General features: G+C 38.0%; 1 protein-coding gene and 1 pseudogene across 2 annotated transcripts in view; one reads left to right on the top strand and one right to left on the bottom strand.

The window, feature by feature from the left end:
- Positions 1 to 22,941, bottom strand: part of FHIT (fragile histidine triad diadenosine triphosphatase) — a 1,513,705-nt gene that overhangs the window by 1,206,356 nt on the left and 284,408 nt on the right. The gene's annotated exons all lie outside the window — the stretch shown is intronic.
- On the top strand, positions 7,581 to 8,081 carry LOC111533974 (annotated as a pseudogene). The gene has a single exon (XR_002729007.1). The product of XR_002729007.1 is annotated as an uncharacterized LOC111533974 (transcript).

Below are 22,941 nucleotides of genomic sequence, written 5' to 3'. Positions count from 1 at the left end.
ATTTAATATTGGGATTCATTTCGAGGGTGCTTTTTAGTAAGAAACCAAGGAACATGTCTACTATCTGCAAGTGGTTTATGGGAATAAAAACTGTGCCTAATTATCCCACACGGGTTTACCTAAGTTGTCATTTTTTTACAAAATTTCTCAAGTTTCTCCATAAACGTTTAGGGAAGAAATGACATAGAACGGCGGTTAAGAGTTCAGACTCTGGAGTCAAATGCCGTGTCTGTTTCATCCCTGCCTCTGCTATTTGCCAAACATGACACTGTCATAACCATTTTTCTTCATTTCTTGGAACCTCCATTTCCCTATAGGTAATATGAAGAAAATGCTATTCATTCACAGGGCTGCTGTGAGGATGAAGTGAGATAATGTGCACAAAGCATTTTAAATAGTGACCAGAACCTTGTAAAGATTGAGTAACTGCAAGCTGGTCCTCCTAATTGATACCTTATTCATTCAATAATTATACTTCCTAAAAGAGTTTGGTAATTACATATTTAAAACATATTTATACATTTACATATTCATGTATTTAAAATATATTCATTTATTTTACACTATGTGCTATTCATTTTTCTACTTAAGAATTAGATGACATTTCAGAGCCCGCTAGTTGGGGTGACATACTAAAAATGCCACCCATTTTTAATACAGATCTGTGTTAAGCAAAGGAAAATGAAGGGGTCAAATCGCCTCAGAAGCTTCCAGCTTTCACCCCTGCTTGTAAACGAAACTCCGTATTAGTCAAACTACACTCCCCAGGGAGCACCTGTAAAAGTCCCTGATTTATAGAAGTATTTACTTTGGGGTATGGAGTTTGTTTTTTCAGGTTTATCTCTGGGAGAGCTTGGTGAAGCTGACAGTCCAGCAATTTTATTAAACTGTTCAATTTCAGCATTTTTTAAAGAGCATATAGAAAGCACACCAGCAGTAGCTATTTAAATTTTCCAGCAGATGCCAGAAATAATAAAAGGACACTTAAATGACCATTTTTGAGCAGAGCCAACAGCATGTGGCCTAATTATCCAACTATGTGAAAAATTCTATGGATTTTTACCAGAGCACAACGGTTTGATACGCACAATTCAGAACACAAATGGCTACCTCACTAGGGTGTACAGAACTTTTCAAGTCTAAATATAAGGTCCTGGTGTGCCAGGATAAGTTTCTCTGCTACTCTCCCTCTTGATGAACTTGTAAGACATGATAAATGGACAAGATGGTAAGAAGTTGATATGGTCCACTGATAAGCCTCTGATAAAGAACAAGTGTACAAAATACCATTGTGCTACATGCTCTCCTTCATTTATTCTCACGATCGCATTCTGAGGTAGGTATTATTATGCACATTTTACAGGTGAGGAAAGCAAAGCTCACACAGGATAAGTGCCTTATCCTAGAGTTTAAGTATCCAAGCTAGTGTTCTGGTTTTCCTCCACTCACCCCTTCCTATCTCTTCTCCACCTTCTCTGCCCTGCTGGTGGTCTCTCCCTTACTGATCTCTGCAGACTCACCTCCCATGCCCTTTGGTTTCTATAGGGCTAAGACAATGGCAGGCAGCATTAAGGCATCAGAGAATTGGAGGAAAGAGTTTGGAGGTATCTATTGCCCATTTCCTCTCTCCTCCTCTCCCACTGCACAGCTGAGCCTTTTGACAAGTGTCCACATTTTTCTAGCTTTGGCTATAATTTCTATCAGTGGCCCTTTCCCCCTAGTTCCTAGCTAGGGCTCTCATTGGATTCTTGCAATTCTGTTCTCTGTCTTTGCTCCTTCAGACTTTCCATAGTTGCTTCATCATCTTTTTTGGTTCCCTTAACTCTTCCCACACCTCTGTCAATCTTCTGCTCATTAAACTCTCTTCCAATCTCTCAGTTTTGGTGCATCATCCACTTCTACTGGAGAAAGGAGGGTAGCCCCTAGCAGTTGGTACCTCCTCTCTAGCTTCCCTTTCATCTACCCACAATCAACCACTCACTCTTCCCTTGTAGCCCATCACACCACAAGCAAGCCTGTGACTCAACCAACTGGCTTCCAGAAACAAATCCTAGGAGCATAATTAAAGATGAACCCAAAGATATAGTTATAAGTATGCTCATGGAGAGTTTGTAATTTTTAAAAAAAAAAATGGTAGTAATCTAGGAAGATTTGATTAATCAATGAAGGGACATTCATAAAATGAAAAATTATAAATGATTAAAAATAATACCATAACATATGTTTCATGACATGCACATATTCTCAATATATTAACTTAAAAAGGGAAGATACAAAGTTGTATGTAAAATAACTCAGTTTTTCTTTTTAAAAATTTTGTATACATGCAGAGAAAATGGTCTAAAAGAGTCCATCCAATAGAAATACAGTACAAGGCACATAAGTAATTTTAGTGTCTAGTAATTACATTTTAAAAAGTTAAAAGAAACCAGTGAAATTCATTTAGTGATATATTTTAGCCCAGCATATGCAAAATAACATTTAATCATGTAAGCAATATAAATTAATAATGTCATATATTGAATTCTTCTTTTCCATATTAAGTCTTAGAACTCTGGTGTGTAGTTTACACTCACAGCACATGTCAACTCAGTCTTGCTGCATTTTAAAAGCTCAAGAGCCACATGAGGATAGTGACTACCAGATTGGACAGCTCAGGTAAGCCTCAAAAGCAGGTGTGTAGAGTAGGAAGTTGAATGTTTTTTACTTTCTTACTATTTTTCTCTTTTTTTTTTTTTTTTTTTTTTACCATTACCATTTACTGCATATCAATTCTGCAATTAGAAAAACAAATTATTTTTAAATACTAAGAGTAGGGATCTTTTTTTTTTTTCTGTCTCTGGAACACTTTTTGGCTCATCTCCTTTGCAATTCACAGACTACACACTTCCTAGTATGGAAAGGTGCCCTCCTTTCTTCTCCTCCCTTTACGTTTTCTTTGGATAGCTACCTATCTTCAGCCCTCAGGCATAAGAATAAGAATCAAACATTGATTTTCTTCAGAGTGGCTGCTAAGCCAGCTCCCACTCTCCAGTGGTGTGACCCGGAATCTATTAGGCCTCACAGCACTGTTTTAGCAGCTCTGAATGGCTTGTGGAAGGGTATGGAATGGGGCCAGAAACTGCTTAATTTGAGGTTAATTAAATAGTGATGACAAGCCTTAATCTCCAACTTGTCATCAGATTGTAAACACTGATTGCAGCTGCAGCAATCTGCAATAAACCTGTTGAGAGGAATCTTGACCAGAATGAAATAAGTATGTTTGTTACCCAGATGAAGCTGGGAGAGGTGAGATCAGAGAAATCTAGGCTCTTGCAGTACCAGGAGAAATGAAGACCTGAAAAGAGAGAAATCCATGGGCGAATGTGTCAAATGTGATTCCTGTACAGCCCTAACAAAAAAAGGAAAAAAAAAAAGAAAAAAGAGAAAAATCACTGGATCCCATGCACCTGGAAATTGGAAAGAACAGGGCCAGAGATATAAAACCACTAAACTAAGGATTTGGAAAAAGCTGAAATAGTTTTACAGTTATTAGCCATTGATGAGGTTTCCATGAAAAAATATGTCTGAGCCACTGCATGTCCTGAGGCCACTGGACAGATGGTTATATCACCAGAGTGAGCTACAGCAGCAGCTCTCCAGAGGGGAGGCAAGGATGACAGTTACAGTGTGTTAGGTCTCTACTGTGTCTCAAGCACATCACATGTAATGTATTTGGTAATTCTCATAATTACTTTATGAGGTAGCTATTATTAAAGAGGAGAATGCTGTTTCTCAAAGGAGTATCCTACCTTGGTTAACTACATGTAACAAATGGGTTGAACCCAGACTGTCTTAATGCCCCAATGCAAACTCTAAATCACAGGAATCTCTGCCTCCAGCTTTGAGGCAATGTTGAAGAAGTGGGGAAGGGGAAAGAATAGCAAAGTTTCTGGAGAAGATGGGAAAAAATAAGTCAAAAATCTCCAAAGAATAGGGCAGCACAATGGGCCTAGGTAAAAGATGCCAGATGAGAACATGTTTATATTCATAACACTGCACCCCGGAAGGTGCCCCTCCTGGCTCCATTTTCATGGAGAATGCTTTCTCATTCTTCAAGATCCAGCACAAGGCCAATTTTCACCTCTTCTGTGAAGCCTTCCCTAAACCTCCCGGTGAGACAGGCAATTTAAAAAAATAGGTGATGGGCATTGAGGACACCATAAACGCTGAACACCATATTATATGTGAAGAAAGTTTTCAAAAAATCTTAATCTGACTGTGAGAAAAATTGGAGTAGTGAAAGAACCATTACAGTTGTTGCCAAATAGCTAATTAACTATTATGTAAGGTTCAAATCCATGTATTCTTCCTTAAAATCTTTTGGAACAGGATAAATCATTCTCATTCATTCATTTATTCATTTCCTAGCACTGTGATAACACTAGAGAAATAACAATGAGCAAAAACAGACACAGTTCCACTATCGAGGTACACTAGCAGAGTAATGATACAAAAATCACACAAATAAATGGACAATTATGACATGTATTCCAAATAAGAGGTAAACGAGATGTTATTATTTTAACCAGGATACAGGACTGGAATCATTAAAGAGAATACACAGGGAAATAAGCTGCAGTTCATTATTTGGAGAAAGTTTCAAATAATCCACACAGAAATGGCGCCACACGTGAGCCTGCTCTCTTCTGGGCATTGGATGTGTCCCAGCTGAGGCAGGGAAGATAAGGGTACATCCGTGGATAACTTCTCAAGTCTCTTCTGACTCTAAGAAATTGGGACCCCGTCATTCCAAACAAAATGTTTTCTCAGCTAGGAATTAGAATTGGCTAGGTTGAATTTCCGGGAGACTTAGGAAATTTGTACAGAGAATAATCACTTCCTAAATAGAGGGGGGAGTCAAGCAAAACTGAGTCTCCTAAACTGCTCGGTAGCATTCTCGTTCTCTTCGCATACAACACAATTCTGCTTTATGCACTGCCCTGACAGCATCCTGAGGACAGAGGCCGATGGTCTTACTCATCACTGAATCATCAATGCATGGCATATATTAAATATTTGTTAAGTGAGTAAATGAATATGGTACTAAAATGTGCACACAGGCTCACTGACAGAAACTTTCTTCTGTTGTGGACCTTATAAGTGAACTTCCTTGAATAATTAATGAAAATGAAAGTCAGTCAATCACTCACCTCCTGATTAATAGTCAGGGTCCCTTGTCCAAACAGCCACTTAGTCCATTAAAAATTAATAATTTTCTACAGAATAAATATATGCTGTACATAGTACATCAAGGGTTCCACTTTTAATATGCAATTAAGTAATGCAGAAAGACTAGGAATCTATTAACTAAGAAGGAATTCCATGAACTTGCCCTCCAAGTCATCATTCATTTACTATCCATTTCTCTTCTAATTTAAAAAAATTATTTAGCCAGAAAAAAAGTAGTTCTGAAAACAGAGTAAATAACAATCTATTGTCATATTTCCGCTAACATTTGCAATGTGTTTTTGTTAAAGATTTGAGATATGCTATTTCTTCTATGAAATGAGGAATACATTAGGGCAGATCAATACAAAACTGAAGCTCTATATGTAAAATGTTAAGGGTCTATTCATTGAAAAATTATGAGCCATGCTATAGAACTTAGGTCAGAGTTAAATTAAATTATTGATCTACATTCATTTTTCCCCTTTCCGTGTGACTATCTTTTGATTTTTTCTAACATACATTATTGCCTATGTAGAAAATGAATCATCTTGTTCTAGAGCTAGTATGTCTGGTGACTGACAATTTTCTAAAATTAACTATTGTGTTGGTAGCATTTAGATTTGTAAATTGAACTCCCCTCACATAAATATTTAAACATTCAAAATAAAATTTGTAAACTTTGGTAGCATGAACTCAAAGGGAAAAGAGGGTAATTTTCATTTTTTAATGCAAAGAAAGCAAAGAAAAAAAGGAAAGGTTATTTATCTTAACATTATTCTACAACTTTATGGTTCTTGGTACATTTCATTGATGAGGCCAAATTGTATTCAGTTGACTTTTTACAAATGACTTAACTGTATTGCTAAGCAAAGGGATGTAATCAACACTTTGTGAGCTGAAGTCTTCTCAATTTTCAGACCTGAAGCTTATTCAAGATGTATAACTTCAAATTCTGTAAGCAGGTTCACCACTGCTTTGGAAATGTCTTGAAATACAAAGACTCTCATCCCCCATCAGCCCCCAAAGTGACAAAGGAATGTGTCTTGAATTAAGATTTTCCCTCACCTGCTGTAAAGGGAAAACGTGCAAATATTTTGAGGAAATGTAACTTCCACAGACCCATGTTAATTCACGGAAAAGTAAGCTAATGTAAGAGTTCTTAGTAGAAATGATCTTTGATTTGGGGCTGTATTTGGCCAGTAACTTTTGCCTACTAGGAGAATATTTTCTCTTTAACGAAGTAGTATCAGACACAGAGGCCTCTTCATTTTCTCTAATGGAGATACAATCATTTGACTTGTGCTCCAAATGAGGCAGAAATTACCCCTAATATGTAGTTTGAACATTTGTATCAAAATACAGTGAAATGCTGTTTCAGAGTCTGATGAGAAAAATATGTGAGCTCACAAAATGTCTGCCTCTCTCAGGTGCGGAAGTGGTCTGCCCCCCCCTTTTTTTTTCTTTCTCTTTTTCTTTTTTATTGAGATGGAGTCTCACTGTGTCACCCAGGCACAGTGCAACAGTGTGATCTCCACTCACTGCAACCTCTACCTCCTAGGTTCAAGCAGTTCTCCTGCCTCAGCCTCCGAGTAGCTGGGATTACAGGTGCACGCCACCACGCCTAGCTGATTTTTGTATTTTTAGTAGAAATGGGGTTTCACCGCATTGTTCCGGCTGGTCTTAAACTCCTGACCTCGTGATCCGCCTGCCTTGGCCTCCCAGAGTGCTGGGATTACAGGCAAGAGCCACCGTGCCCGGCCCTCTGCTACTTTTCTTCACGTTGTCACTGCAGGAGGCACCTGGCTTTAGGGGGATATCCCACAGTCTCACACAAATACCAATCCCTGTTGCTGGAACAAGGGGGTCCCAGCCTCACAGAAGGCCTGAGGGACTCTGTTTCTCTACAGGTCAACTCCAAAGCAGAGGGCCCTTTGCACTAGAAATCAATGTCATCCACAGAAAACTCCAGAAGAAAGTTAAAAACCAACAGCAAACAATGTCTGTTGTGTAGCAGTCTCTCACCACTGTTTCTGCTAGGTGACAAAAGCAATGAGGAAAACAGAGGAAGCAAGGGCTGAAGAGAGCAAAGTTAAATAATTGCAGAACTTGAGAGTTGGAAAGGGGCAGAGTCCAAATAAGGAAAGACTCAAGCTTCCTACTGTGTTGTGCTATGTAGAATGCTGTCTGAGGAAGGGCAGCAGGCTCTCTCCCCAGAGGCCCAGCTGAAACTCATCCAGACTTTACATGGTCCCCTGCACCAGGCTTCAGCCCCCTTGGCCTTGGTTTTCTCAACACACAGTATGGAATCCATTTCTGAGGAGGTGGACTTCATTAAACACACTCATAAGATCAACATATAAAACCAGAATGTCAGGGGACGTAACGGAGGCAGGTCGGAGCCGCTGCCGTCGCCATGACCCGCGGTAACCAGCGTGAGCTCGCCCGCCAGAAGAATATGAAAAAGCAGAGCGACTCGGTTAAGGGAAAGCGCCGAGATGACGGGCTTTCTGCTGCCGCCCGCAAGCAGAGGGACTCGGAGATCATGCAGCAGAAGCAGAAAAAGGCAAACGAGAAGAAGGAGGAACCCAAGTAGCTTTGTGGCTTCGTGTCCAACCCTCTTGCCCTTCGCCTGTGTGCCTGGAGCCAGTCCCACCACGCTCGCGTTTCCTCCTGTAGTGCTCACAGGTCCCAGCACCGATGGCATTCCCTTTGCCCTGAGTCTGCAGCGGGTCCCTTTTGTGCTTCCTTTCCCTCAGGTAGCCTCTCTCCCCCTGGGCCACTCCCGGGGGTGAGGGGGTTACCCCTTCCCAGTGTTTTTTATTCCTGTGGGGCTCACCCCAAAGTATTAAAAGTAGCTTTGTAATTCCTTGGGGAAAAAAAAAAAAACCATAATGTCAAAGTCGTAGTCTACGATTTCAGTATAGCTGTTGCACAGATGTCAGAAAGACCAATACGTTCATTCCCTTCCTGTAGATGTCTTCCATGCAAAACCAAATTCTAATCAGGCAGAAATCTGACATGTAAGGAATCTGAATAAGAGGAGTTCATTTGATGAACTGAATGTTAAACAGCATCAGGGGAGATGGAGTCACCAGTGGGAAAGAATACCCAATGTACCTTGGCTGCAGCTCTCTGCATCCATTGCCATAACAGAAGTGGCCCTGCCAATAGAAAAACAACGCTCCAAGTTCCTCACAGGAGGTCCTGTCCCCTCCAGAGAGAACGACATGTGCATTCTTTGTGTATTTTCATCACTGAGAAACACAATTTGAATGGGAAAGTCTCTCTTTTGTTTTAAAAACCCTGCATCATTTTTCTCATTGCAAGTTAAAATATGTTCATTGTAAATAATGAACATATGAAAAAGGGTAAAAGTTACTCTATTTCTTCCACCCAGAAAACTATAGGTGGATAATCTTTCCATCTCTTTCTATGTACACATCTTAGGTTGCCCATATAAAATTACCATTTTGCAGATAAAAAGCAGTCAATTAGGTGCAATTCTACATGCTCCAATCTCATATACATACACATATTACATTAAAGTCAAATGACAACTTAACTTCTACTTTGTTGCTTTTCTTTGAATTAACTAGGGCTCACATACAGTTTTTCATGTTACTCGGTAATACCATAATTGATTCTCTTGCACGCACTTGTTTACCAAAACTTCTCATTATTTCCTTAGGGAATATTCACAGATATAGAAGTGCTTGGTTAAAGGATTTGCACACACACCCATTCATGCATATACTGTCTAAGGTTGCTCTCATCATTAATAGCAGAGTTGAGTAGTTGTGACCATACTACCAAAAATCTGCAATGTTTACCCTCTAGTCCTTTACAGAAAAAGGTTGCCAACCCTGACCTAGAATCTATAATTAACTAGAGACAGAATCCAGACATCTACTCAATAATAGGACACAGACTTCCTATTTTTAAAAATTCACCATGACTACAAGCAGATCTGCATCTAAAATATTTCATTCCTGTTAGCATTTTTAATTGGTCCACAGATTCTATGTGATATAACTTCACTATCATTAGAATAGTATTAAAGAATACTATTAGAAAAAATGTAGCTCCATTATTTTTAGCTACAGAAATTATTATAACCTAAGATACAAATGGGAACCAAATAAAACAAAATGAGATAAGTTGTAAAAATTTCTTTCTTCAACAATTGCATAATAATCTATAATACACATAGATGTTCTTAAATATTTCATGTAAAAATTGGCTACTATTTAATAATTAATTTTGGAAAGATTAAAAGAAATTTAACTTCCGGGTCTTTGATTTGAAACAGCTAAGAATTTTAGACTGGTTTCCCTTTTTAATCATGATTAAGACTCAGAAATGTAGCTGAGAAATATCGTATTGTACTTTTTATTGAAAAGGAATCACACAGACCATGTCTGAATTATTATAAAGTCTTCATTAATTACATTTTAATCTACATGACTATGCCATATGCTAAAAAACCATCCAAACAAACTCTATGAGACGGTTTTACTGCTATTACTTAAAGAGCCATTTAAAAGATTTTCTATGGGATAAAGATTGGGTGATTTATCATGGTTTTATGCTCCTTTAATCTGCTCCATCTTCCCATTGTAAAATAAATATTGGTTTTAAAATAAATGGTTCTGCCCAGGTTTTGATGAGAAAAATTGCCCTGTAAATCACAACCTCATGTGTGCCAAACTCTAAGTCCAATGTTAACTAGCCCATTCTGAAGAAAAATAAGTCAATTTTATAGAACAAAACCTAAAGAAGACAATTACTTAAGTATATTTTCAATGCTGCAATGTAACTAATTTGAGATATGAGCTTCTGTACCCCAAGTTTTTTAATTCTCAAAATAAGAACTAGTGGATATCAAACTGGTCCTCCAACTGGATTTTTTTAAACTGGGCTCTGTACTATAGTTTTTATTATATTCTTTCCAAATCCAATATACAAGTTATGTAACTGAAAATAAACACAATGAGGGTTATATGATAACATCTGAGGGTTATATGATAACGTCTTTATCAATCACTTTTTTCATACACAGAGAGGCGAATCAATTTAATAGTCAGGTTCTTAGAATATTTCATAGTGTTCTGAAAAACTGACATTATAATATACATATTTTCCTATAGTAAGCCCAGTGGTTAAAATGCTCTGGAAGTTATGAATGGTTTAAAGCAGTGCTTCACAAACTATTTAGGATATAAAACTGTTGACTATATTTTTCACTCCAATATGTTGTGGGTTGATGATACATTTATAAAATACAATAAAAATTGCACTTGGATTTAGTGGCAGTGTCAAAATGCTATGAAAGTCTCTAAACCAGCACTGTCCAACAGAAATATAACAGGAGCCACATTTGAGATCTTAAGTCTTCTAGTAGCCACATTAAAAATGTAAAAAGAAACAGTTGAAATTAATTTTAATAATATTTTATGTAGTCCAATATATCCACAATCTTATTTCAGTATGTAATCAATATACAAATATAATGGAGATATTTGGAGATATTTAACTTTTTTTAAAAATTAAGTCATCAAAACCCAGCATGTATATTCCACTTACAGCATGTCCCCATTCAGACTGGCCACATTTCAATATTCAACAGTCACATGTAGCTAGTGGCTGTTGTGTGGGAAAGTGTCATTTTAAACTCTGCACTCCCTCTTAATGAACTGGTGCACATACCACATACCACACTTTGAGTAGTACTGTCTAAACTACGGCTCCCTTAAAAATGGCATCTTTGTTTCTCTTCCATAATTTTCTGCCCTGTGTTTTAAATTGAGGGCTCCATTCCAGATTAGTCCAACACTTAAACAAAGAAATGAACAAACTCATGATTGCAGCTAACTTTATACATCTTTCAGAAAAGGAATTTGCATCTGCTCTCCCTTCTCTAGAAGCAGTCACTATTCTGAATGATGTTGGTTTATTTCTTTCCCATCCATGTTTTTATACTTTTTTCTACTATGTTCTTAGGCATTTAAATAAAGCAAGAAAAAAATTGTTTTCACATTGCTGAGATATGTGAATTTAATGGGTTTGGCTCATACAAATCCTGACCATACTCCATGGCAACCACTGAAACCGATTCACACACCTTTCTACCTTTGCATCCTCTGATCCCCTATTGGTCCTTCATACCACACTGCTTTGATATATCGTTTTCCTTCTGCCCTGTATTTAGACTCTGTTCCACCTTCTAGCCTGGATAATTTCTACCCATTGAGGTCATAGCTTAAATATCACTTCTTCAAGTAAGCTTTGCTGATCTGCCCTTTACCCTGGTAAAATTAGATTCTCTGTCAAACACTTCACTTTTCCTGCACTGCACTTACCAAAATTGTAAATAGTCGTTTGTTGTTGTTGTTGTTGTTTTGAGATGGAGTCTCGCACTATCACCTAGGCCAGAGTACAATGGCATGATTGGCTCACTGCAACCTCCTCCACCTGGGTTCAGGCAATTCTCCTGCCTCAGCCTCCAGAGAAGCTGGGATTACAGGTGCCCACCGCCATGCCCAGCTAACTTTTGTATTTTTTAGTAGAGACGGGGTTTCACCATGTTGGCCAGGCTGAAATAGTTATTTTTTTACTATTTGTTTAATGTCTATCTCATTCGTAAAAATATGTTAGCACCAGCACAATTAAAAGTATACAGTAGGTATCCACAAATATTAATTGAGTGAATGAATGAATTTTCATTCTTCGGGAAGCCAGACTTAACCTGGACATTTTGTTTCTCAATCTCTAGTCATGACACTAGCTTAGAATGTGTATATCATAGACATACATAGGGCATCCCAGGTAATTAGAAGGTATATTTTCAAGAGTATGGGCATGAAGAAGTTATTCATTGTATAGTATTTTGACCTTCTATTTTCAATTGTCTCTATATTTAGCTCCCATTTTTCATTTCTAATATGGTTTATATTTCTCTCTCTTTCTTTGTTCTTCCCTCTTTGTAGTTGATCAAGTTTGCCAAATGCAAATGTGCAGGTTTAGTCTTTAAAATAATCATTTTTTTGCTTGGTTGATCTTCTCTACTGTTTCTTTGTATTCCATTTCATTTTTGGTAATATTTTGTATTATTTCTTCCTTCTACTGTATTTGGGTTTACTCTGCTATTCTATTTATACCTTTTCAATTGAATCTTTAATGTCCTAACAACATCTTCTTCTATTTCTAATATATAGATTCATGAGTCTATTCATTTCCCTCTATATACCTCTTTGTGTCCCACAAGAGTATGTACCCCATAAAGTATGTACTAATTTAATTTCTATCATCATTTTTCTCTGACTTACAAATTATTGACAGGTACGATTTTAAGTTTCCAAATGTATAAAGTTTTTGAAAAGTGTCAGTTTCTAATCTCCTGGGTTTTTTCCTCTGAAATAAAGAATGTAGTAAATATAATTTTTATTCATCAGCATTAAGACTTTCTATGTGTGTATAGATATAATCTGTTAGTGGAGTTTGAAGTTTTACATATGTGTATTTGACCAAGCTAACCAGTTATGTGGTTTAAATATTCTTTATCTTTTCTAAACTTCTTAGCTTGTTTGATTTATCAGTGTCAGAAAGAAAAATGGTTAAAACTCTCAGATTATGATTATATGGGTTCTCAATATGTCCTGGTGATTGTGCCAGTTTTTACTTTATATATTTTTAAAAGGATGCTACTAGGTAATGTAGGCTCAGGATTAACTCTTCCTGGTGAATTGTCCTTTTATCATTAAATAACAACTCTTTATCTGCAATAATACTTTTCGTTTTAAGGCATATTTTGTCTGATATTAACAAAGTGTCACCAGCTTTCATTTGAATGATACTTATATGGTGTATTATGTTAATTTCATCTATTTTATCTTAATTGTCCCATGCTATTATCCTTAATTGGGTTGTTCCTTGTAAACAGTTAAAGAGAATATAGCTGTTCTCTCTATCCAACTTAAGAATCTTTGTCTATTGACAGATAAGTGTAATCATTTTTATATTGGCTTTGATTATTGATTATTTGGCCTCATTTCAACTAATCAATCTACAGCTTCCTAAAAGTTAGTAATTATGGCCTCTAACTGAACCAAGTACTGCATACCATAGCAAGCATTGCTGTATCTAGCTTATGCTCATAATTTAGCTGCTCTCAATAAATAATTTAGACACATTGGCAAATAATATTATTTTGAAATTTCAAGCTCATAAGTACTTATATAAGTAACAGAGAAAATCCCCAACTAAGAGGGCTAGTCCGCTACTCTTATTTCTTTACCTATAACATGAAAATAAGTGAATCCACTTGTCATCGACCTCCAGTGCTGCTGTATTTTACTCTTCAACCTCCTCGGTTTTAAAAATTTCTATCTGGAATAGCTCTCATTCTGTCTCTTCTACCTTTCTTCTTCCCTATCCCAGTCTCTCACCTGTTACCTTGACAATTGCATTAGTATCTTTTCTCTCCCTGCCTTCATCCTACCACCTAACAATCCAATGTTTCCTCCAGTTAAATGAGGGTTGCATAGTGTAAGTTAAGAAATTTGAACTTTACCCTACAGCTCAGTGTTTCTCAAACTGAATCCAAAGGCACAGTATCATAGCTCCAAACAGTCTATGAGAATATGTTTTACATTTTTGTGGTTTTATTCCAATTATTGCCCTGAAGAATCTAAATGACAACCTGATAATTGAGCTATGCTTTTCAATAGCAGTGCCTGAGTTTGTCTTTTTTTTCCTCCATCAGCTCTTTTCTGTTCTCAGTGTCACTGGAACCAAACAATCACTTAAAATGACAGCTTTGACTTTCAGTGTGTCAGCGAGCACATCTGGGTGCTAGGTTGGCATGTCCTAAGCTAAAATTGTCCCATGTCTGCTATTGCGCTCTTCATGAAGATAATTTGCAATGGAAAGATAGTGTCATGGAATAAGATTTTAATTTATTAAGTTATTTAATTAATGGAGACTTTGATATGACATCATAAAAACTCATAGTGTGGCAGAGTAATGGTCTATTTTAATTGTTATGGGCTAATGAGAAAAGAACAAAGGCAGAATTAATACGTAAATGATGTGTTTATATTAAATAAAAGCCAAATGATATTATGAGACAGTGCAAAAGGAAGTTTCCCAATCTTTCAAATAGAGAAAAGTGGTGAGAAAATTGAGTCATCATGTGGCTCTGAGTAGTAGAGGCATGCCAAATTAAAAGAGCCTGTGCCATAGTAGTCAGTACACTTTATTGATGCAACATTAATTTATCAAATATATGTTAAATGCCTCATCAATAAACAGTGAGTGTAAAACACTGTTCTAGGCACTAACGATATAGAAGTCATTAAGATACGCAACTCCCCACTGTCATAGAAGTTATATTCTGACAATAAAAAGATGAACATGAATTTATAATATGATATCAGGGAGTTATAAGTCTTGTGAAGAAAAATGAAGCAGGGCAAAGAGACAGAGGATGATGAGGGCGGAGGAAAGCCACAGTAGGCAAAATGGTCAAGGGAGGATTCTCTGAGAAGATGACATTTCAGCAGACACCTGAGTGCAACAGGAGGCAAAGGTATACAAATATCTCAGGGAGAAGATTTCCTAACAAAAGCAAGAGCAAATACAAAGATATTGAGAAGAACAGCAAGAAAACCAATGTCAACAGACTGCAGGGAGAAAGGAGAGTGGTATGATACCAGGTGAAAGGAAGAGAGCTGAATCTTGAAGGGCCTTGAGGCCATGGCAAAAAGACTGAATTTAATTCTGAGGATGATGGGGAGTTACTACAGGTGTTTTGTTTTGTTTTGTTTTGTTTTGTTTTGATAGAGTCTCACCATGTCACCCAGACTGGAGTGCAGTGGTACAATCTTGGCTCACTGCAACCTCTGCCTCCCGGGTTTGAGTGATTCTCCAGCCTCAGCCACCTGAGTAGCTAGGATTACAAGCATCCATAACCACACACAGCTTGTTTTTGTATTTTTAGTAGAGGTGGGGTTTTGCCATGTTGGCCAAACTGGTCTCGAACCCCTGACCTCAAGCGATCCACCCTCCTCGGCCTCCCTATTACAGGGTTTATACAGTTCATGCAGAATACCAGACAGGGAGATGGGGACTGTGGGGATGGATACAGATAGGCTTGTAGATTTGTTAGAGAAAATAAGGTAATTTCTTCTGATTGTTTCTATTTCTCCAGTGAAATACGAAGTGAGAGAATCAACTGATTGGGAGAGCTGGGAATGGACATTGGAGAGTTGAGGTACAGGTGAAGATATAAAATAGTTTTCTCAGAAAGTAGAAGTATTAGGTAAACAATGCAGGATCACCACGTAGAACAGAGGACCCACTTAAAACTTGTGGACACAAGTGCAAAGTAATGCACAAAGGACACAAGTGCAAAAGCATAGTTTTGTGTCCTCCTCCACCCATCTACACTCAGGCCCAAATCAGGCAGAAAGCTGAATGAGGGTCAAAGTTTTGCCAGATAAGAATGACAGAGAAAGATGAGCAAGAGTTTAGTGTGCATGTAAAGAAGAGATGAACCATAGTATCTGAGCTGGGCAAGGAGGGAAGTAAGGGCATGGGAGGATGATGGATTATACATAAATGCTCTAAGTCAATAGATTGGAGGCCCCACAGGATCAAAGAACTGTTGGAGTAGAGAATGCTAATGTCACGTGAGGCAGCAACCCTGAAAAGATAGGAGGTGGTGGTCAGAGAGTGGGATGCTTTGAAACACACTTTGAAGGTTAGCATGGCATTTCGTAATGAGGGCACTATTGGCATTTGGGGGAAACAATTCTTCATCGTGCAGAACAGTCTCATGTACTGAATGACATTTAGCATCCTTAACTTCTGCCCTCTAAATGCCAGTAGCACTCCTTACATTTGCAATTACTCCCTAGGAGAGTGGTACTTCCTAGATTGTGAACCATTGGCCTGGGGTATGACTATGAGGCAGAGAGAGATATTTGCAAGTGAGAAACTCAGGGACCTGATAGACCCGGTGTGAGTATTCTCTGTGGATGTTTTTATGGAGAACGATGGGTATAAAAACAGGGTGCTGGGGGGAACGTCTTCAATAAATACAGACGAGTAGGCTGTAGAATAGTTTTATGGCATATGCTTTAAAAGCCTCCAAGGATGAAGAGAAAAGGAACTGTCTAGAAGTGACAATGAACAACACAAGAAGACACCAACTCCACTGCCAGACACTGAGAAAAAAACAGACACCCCTGGAGAGGGTGATGGGGAAGCCTCCTTAGGAGCTTGCCAAGAGTATTAAGCAGCACTATCCAAAAGAACTTTCTGTGATGATGGCAATGTTGGTATCTACGCCATCCTATAAGATAGACAATAGACACATGTACTTCTTAACCCTTGAAATGAGGCCAGTGTGACTGAGGATCTGAATTTTTTACTTTGATTTGAACTAATTTTCATGTAAACAGTCAGATATGGTTACTGGCTAACAAACTGGATGGGGCAGAAGAGTAAAAGGTGAAAGAAGCATTCAGAAGACAAAATTCTTCTTAATCTCTGAGTCTTGAGGAAAAGGGCAAGGGCAGGTATGAGGGTAGGGAAGTTTGTACATTTGTAGCAGGAAAAGGTGAGGAGCAGCTAACAGCACAATAGCATCAGCATTTCCAATAAGCAGGATTCCAAAAATTCATTTTAATTTATTTCAGCCTCCTCTCAGACTAAATTCTGTACCATATTGTTGTGGAAGACCCTTAAAAAAACCCTCAAATACCTAAAATATCACCATCATGTAAGAATTATTTCTTCTCCTAAGAAGCATCTGGTATTAACAGACTATGACTATTGCCTGTTTTTCTAAGATCTAAGTGTCCTTTCCCTCCAAAGACTGGCTTTCTATATCTAACAAAGGAAGGAAAAATGTAACAGTTGAAAATTCTCCGTTAAAAGATTTTGTTGTTATTTGGAAATCCCATTTCTTGCTGTTTGCGTTTCTATTAAAAATATAAAGAAATTTGTTCTTGGGTATCGCAAGCGAAGTAAAAGTATTCTAATTGGTTGCATTCACAATTCTACAATTTGTGCCTTAACAAAATTATTTTTGAAAAGATCATAACCTGTACCCGCATGCCTACCCCGCCACACACACAGACATCCAGCATGGTCTTGTGGTCATGCCTTCAGAAGCTTGGCTGCAAAGTTACAAGCAACAACTGCCCATCTGCACCCACCAACCAAATGAACAATGCCAGTCTGGGACCCAGGGACCATTTACTCAACAGAAGAATTCCAACTTCAGGCAGGGGATAGGCAAAGTCCAGATAACATCTAGATATTTCTTAACATTGCATTTGATTGGAAATAAAGGAAAAGTAACGCACTTCTGGTTAGTTTCTGTTTCTTAGCGTCTCTAGTTCCCGTTTTGTTTCAATCAAAATATCAAAAAATACTCCTTAGCCCATAGAGGGGACAGAGTTCCTAGTTTAATAAACCCTAAAATATATAATTAAGATACAGTCTCTGTAAGGTTACTCAGCACAACACTATAATTGCTCAGATTCCCTTGTGGATTCCCCAGTCAATTTCTCTGCATCCTTGAGGCAAAATTTTTTCCTTAAGTGTCTTCACCTAGACCAGGTGCTAGGTGCCCTTCCTAGCCTCCAGGTCCCACAGGCCCATTCATCCTAAGGGGGTCTTATATGTTAACCTTGCTTCTGAACTCTAAGCATTGGCAAAAGTCAGGCAGAAGGCTCAAATAACCTAGTAGCCCATAGATATCTACAATGTTGGTAAGGTGGATTCTGCCAGACGCCCAGCCTTGGATCCATTTTGGGTCCATACAGATTTATGCTTCCACTATAATGAATTCCATAATTTCTAGTACGTGACTCAGGGTTGAACTAAGAAGTTATTCTTGCTTTCCCCTTTAGTTTTCCCTAATGCGACTTGGATCAACATGAAAACCAAAAATATCCTGGTGCTAAACCATTAACACTAGTTAACTATTCTAGTCTGTGGCCACTGTCAAAGACAGTCATCTTGTAACTGAATTCCACTGGGGACAAGAAAACTCAAAACAGAGTAGGTGAATAGCTTGTTTAAAGTCCAACTCAGCTACTGAGGAGAATGAAGAGCAGCAGAAACTGAATTATTAATTCTTAACTCTATTCACAAGCCCCCTCTTGTGGAGGAAGTATTAGTAATGAAACAGTTATAACAATAACCAAATTTTTTAAAAAAAGAAAAGGCAATCCACAACAAGACAATCAGCCCCTGCAGAAATGAGAGTCAAGTGTAGTGATTAGCAAATATGAGCTGCAACTGGAAAACCACTTACAGATGAAGCAGTATAATGAATGATTTACCAAAAGGTCAACATCGCTCTTTCATCTTCATCACCCATCAGTTTTCCATCATCCTCAATTTGTTTGGCACATAACAGAAAGCAGGGCATAAAATACTCCCCATAAAAATTAACCTTATTTTGCAACGTTAAAAAAAAACATATAGTTGGATATAGTTGAAGCATATGGGCCAGCTTCTCAATTAGTACTCCTAGCATACATTAGAAAAAGCATTGACATTTAAAGCCCTGCTACCAGAGGTAATGTTCTCTGCCCTATTCTTATCTTGCTGACCCACTATTCTCAAGCAAGGGAAAGGGTCAGTAATCCACCTGCCAAATTCCACACCAATGGTGGCAGGAGGGGGGCATGTGACAGCATTTCCCCTTTTACTCCCCTGGAGGCCAAACTTCTTTGCAATGTCTTCTTTTAGCTAGCATGGATGCCGGGCTTTCAACCTTGCCATGCCTGCAATACTTTATGACAGATGAGCTATGAGATGTACTACCTTCCCACTCCCATTTGACAACCTTTGTACAAAAAGAAACACAGATGCCAGGGGAAACTATATTTTTATACAGGAGGGATTCTGAAAATTAACATATCTGCAAACTTCTAGATCCCCTTAGTCAGACCTGAAAAAGACATTAATCTATTTTAACTAAACTGATTAAATTGATTTAATCAGAAAGTGGGTCACTTCCCTCCTCCCTACCCTGTCTCTGAATTTACCAATTGTTTCTCCAACTTTGCCCAATCAGTAAGATATTTTGCATTTTGCAGATATAATCTAAGTTATCAGTTATTAAAAATTCCTCTTCCCAGGCTCTGGTTAAAGTGGGTACCTAAATATCTGCTTATTTATTTATGTCATTGTTATTTGCAGATTTTCTTTTTTTAAAAAAAAGCAGAATCAAAATGAAAGAAAAGGTCAAAAGAGTCTGGGGAAAAAGCTATCTACAGGGATGTTCATCGCTGCATTATTTATAATAGTAAAACTTGGACATCTTAAATGCCAAGCAAAAGAAGACTGTTCAAATTAATTATGGTATAGCCATAAAGTGGGATACAGTCATGCATCACATAACAAAGTTTTGATTAATGACAGACCTCATATATGACATCGATCCTATAAGTTTATAAAGGAGCTAAAAAATTCTTACTTCTTAGTGACGTTATAGCTGTCATAAAGTCCTAGCACATGCATTACCTTTTCTATGTTTAGATATGCAAATACTTACCATTGTGTTACAGTTGCCTATAGTATTCAGTACAGTGATGCTCACATGAGTATGATATTGTCTAATGACACAGCTTTCATTAAGTGAGGCATGACTACACTACACAGACATTGAAAATTAAGTGGTGGAATATTTAATAACATAAAAAAAGATTTCTGGTACTATTAAGGGGGGAAACACATTTCAAAACAGTAGATATTGTAATATCATATTTATTGACAGTTATTATCTTTGTATACCATTGGTTTGACAAACATTCATTGGTCAGCCATCTTCCATTCATAGTCCCTTCTCTCCAGCATTCTTTACACTTGCAAATTGTTCTATAAAATAAGATATTAAAGAATAAGGCTGCTAGGTAGGGCTTTTTCTTTTTTCTTTTGAGACGGAGTCTTGCTTTGTCACCCAGGCTGGAGTGGAGATAGAGTCTACTCTGTCACCCAGGCTGGAGTGCAGTGGCACGATCTTGGCTCATTGCAACCTCCGCCTCCTGAGTTCAAGTGATTCTCCTGCTTCAACCTCCCAAGTGGCTGGAATTACAGGCATGCACCACACCTGGCTAATTGTTTTTGTATTTTTAGTAGAGATGGGGTTTCACCATGTTGGCCAGGCTGGTCTCGAACTCCTGACCTCAAGTGATCCACCCGCCTCAGCCTCCCAAAATGCTGAGATTACAGGCGTGAGCCACCATGCCCGGCCTAGGTAGGGCTTTTTTAATTGTCTGATTAAAAGGAGCGGATTTATCTAACAGGTCTATCATTTACGCTTCCAATCTAAACAATGTCTGGAGGAACAGCAGCTTCATTGTGACTACAAAGCCAAAAATAAAAACATGCTAAGAACAGTAGTAGAAGAGAAATATCAAAACATCAGCTCTAGATTATCCTCTAAAGACTTGGGGAAAGTCACTATTAGTTGGATTTTCTTTATTTTGCTGCTGAACATATTCCTGATACATAGGAGATTCTGTTTTCGTTTTTTGCTTATCTGTGGCTTTTATATTTTCTACCATATGTACTGTTTTATTATAAGAAAAAAATACTGGATACAAGAAAAAGTATGTTTGTACTCTTCAAGAGAAATCGAGAGGCTGTGAGTTGGAGTCTTAACTCATCCAAGAACAAGAGCACAGGCAAAGAAGACATGCTAAAAATAAAATTCTTAGAGTTGCTTAACATTATTAATATTTTCACTCCCTTCAACGTAAACTGTTTACTGCTATTAGTATTACTGTTTTTCTAGTCAGGGAACACTTACGATCTACTATGGTGCCAGGTGCTACTTAAGGCACCAAGGATCCAAACAATAAGGCAGCCCATGACCAAAAGGAACTGTAACAACCAAATAAAGAGGAAAAACCTAACAGAGTAAAACACGCTGCCTAACATTGCTCAGCTGGTTAATGGTGAAGCCAGGACTGGAATGCAGGTCTCTTGACTCCCAATGACCTTCATCACCCTATAATATTCTTAACCCACTTACCATTTAGAAGAAAGAAGTGCAGCTTGCTACCAGCACAGTACGCTTGGAGCAAACGGGAAATGGGGTAAGCATTAATATCTGGCTAAAAGATATAAGAAAAACTCTAGTAAGAGTATTTAAGGAGAATGATCTAGATGGGGGTCAAAAAACATCAGAGATAGACCTTGTTCTTCATTAACTAGCATTGATAGCTATAGCAGGATTGTTTTCCCTAAATAAAGGGAAAAGTCTCTTTGAATGGGGCAAAAAAGATTCCACTTTTTGTCTGGGTGCAGTGGTTCATGCCTGGAATCCCAGTACTTTGGGAGGCCAAGGCCGGTGGATCACCTGAAGTCAGGAGTTCAAGACCAGCCTTGTCAACATGGTGAAACCCCATATCTACTAAAAATACAAAAATTAGCTGGGCATGGTGGCAGGTGCCTGTAATCCCAGCCACTCAGGAGGCTGAGGCAGGAAAATCGCTTGAACCTGGGAGGCGGAGGTTGCAGTGAGCTGAGATCGCACCATTGCACTCCAGCCTGGGAGACAAGAGCAAAACTCCATCTCGAAAAAAAAAAAAAAAAAAAGATTCCACTTTTTATCTATCTATACCACACCAAATCAGTTGATCAATCCATTGACCACAGATTGTAATCTCAGTCAATCACTATAGCGGGGAAAGAAAACATAGCAGTGCAATCAGCTGTTGGATACCGCAGGCAACTTGACAAGTCAATGACAACTTGACCTATTTATTAATCTTTTAACCATTTGTTCTGCTGTCTGTGTAGTCATAATCAAAGAATAGTCCCTAAGAATCCATGGAGTTTCATTGCAATGGAGTTAAGGCTTCGGATCATATGCAGAATCTCAATAATATTCCAGGAGAAGGGCAGCCACATTGCCTCTGAATTTAGGGTAGTGAAGAGTGGGAGAATATGCCAGCCCAAAATATGCCACTTTAGCCTAAGGATTATGTTGAGCTAAAGGCACCTTAAAAAACAAAACAAAACCCAGCAGATGGAAGAAGGTTGTGTAACCCTCCCCTTTTTCTTCCTGAAAGCAGGAGACAAAATCCCCACTAGAAGATGTCCCGTGATACCAGAAGGAATGACACATTCTTGTCATCAAGGATGGGAAAATGAGACTAGGAAAAGTCTGTACAAACAGATCTTGTTAAAATAATTCTTATCTTCCTTTAGCCTTTCCACACAGTTTAGTTACTTTTCTACAACTGCCTTTCTCTGTTTAACCTAATATAAAACCATCTAGGCTTTGCCACTTCTTTGAGTCTTCATTTCCTTATGAGGTATCTCATGTCACATAAAACTTATATTAAATAAATGTGCGTGCTTTTCTCCCATTAATCTGTCTTATATTCGTTTAAGTCTCGGGCCCAGTTGAAAAGAAAACCCTAAAAGAGTGTACAATTTTGCCTCCTCTACAGTATCCATCTTGAAAGTTGAAAGTTCACTCTCAATATGCCTTAAGAATAAGAACAAGTGGGGGCGTGTTTCTTAGCCGTAGTTATTCATAATCCAAACAAATAAGTAAAGGATAATATAAGTGCCAAAAATATAAATACTGTCTGGATTCACACATATCTTATTTGAGTAACTGTCATTTTATACTGTGGTAATCTGTTTGCATGTCTGTCTTTCCACTAAACTATATGCTCCCTGAAGGCAAGGACA

The sequence above is a fragment of the Piliocolobus tephrosceles genome, chromosome 2, assembly GCF_002776525.5.
Source record: "Piliocolobus tephrosceles isolate RC106 chromosome 2, ASM277652v3, whole genome shotgun sequence".
Taxonomy (NCBI): Eukaryota; Metazoa; Chordata; class Mammalia; order Primates; family Cercopithecidae; genus Piliocolobus; species Piliocolobus tephrosceles.
The sequence above is the reverse complement of the archived record's forward strand: the minus strand, read 5'-3'. Positions and strand labels throughout refer to the sequence as shown.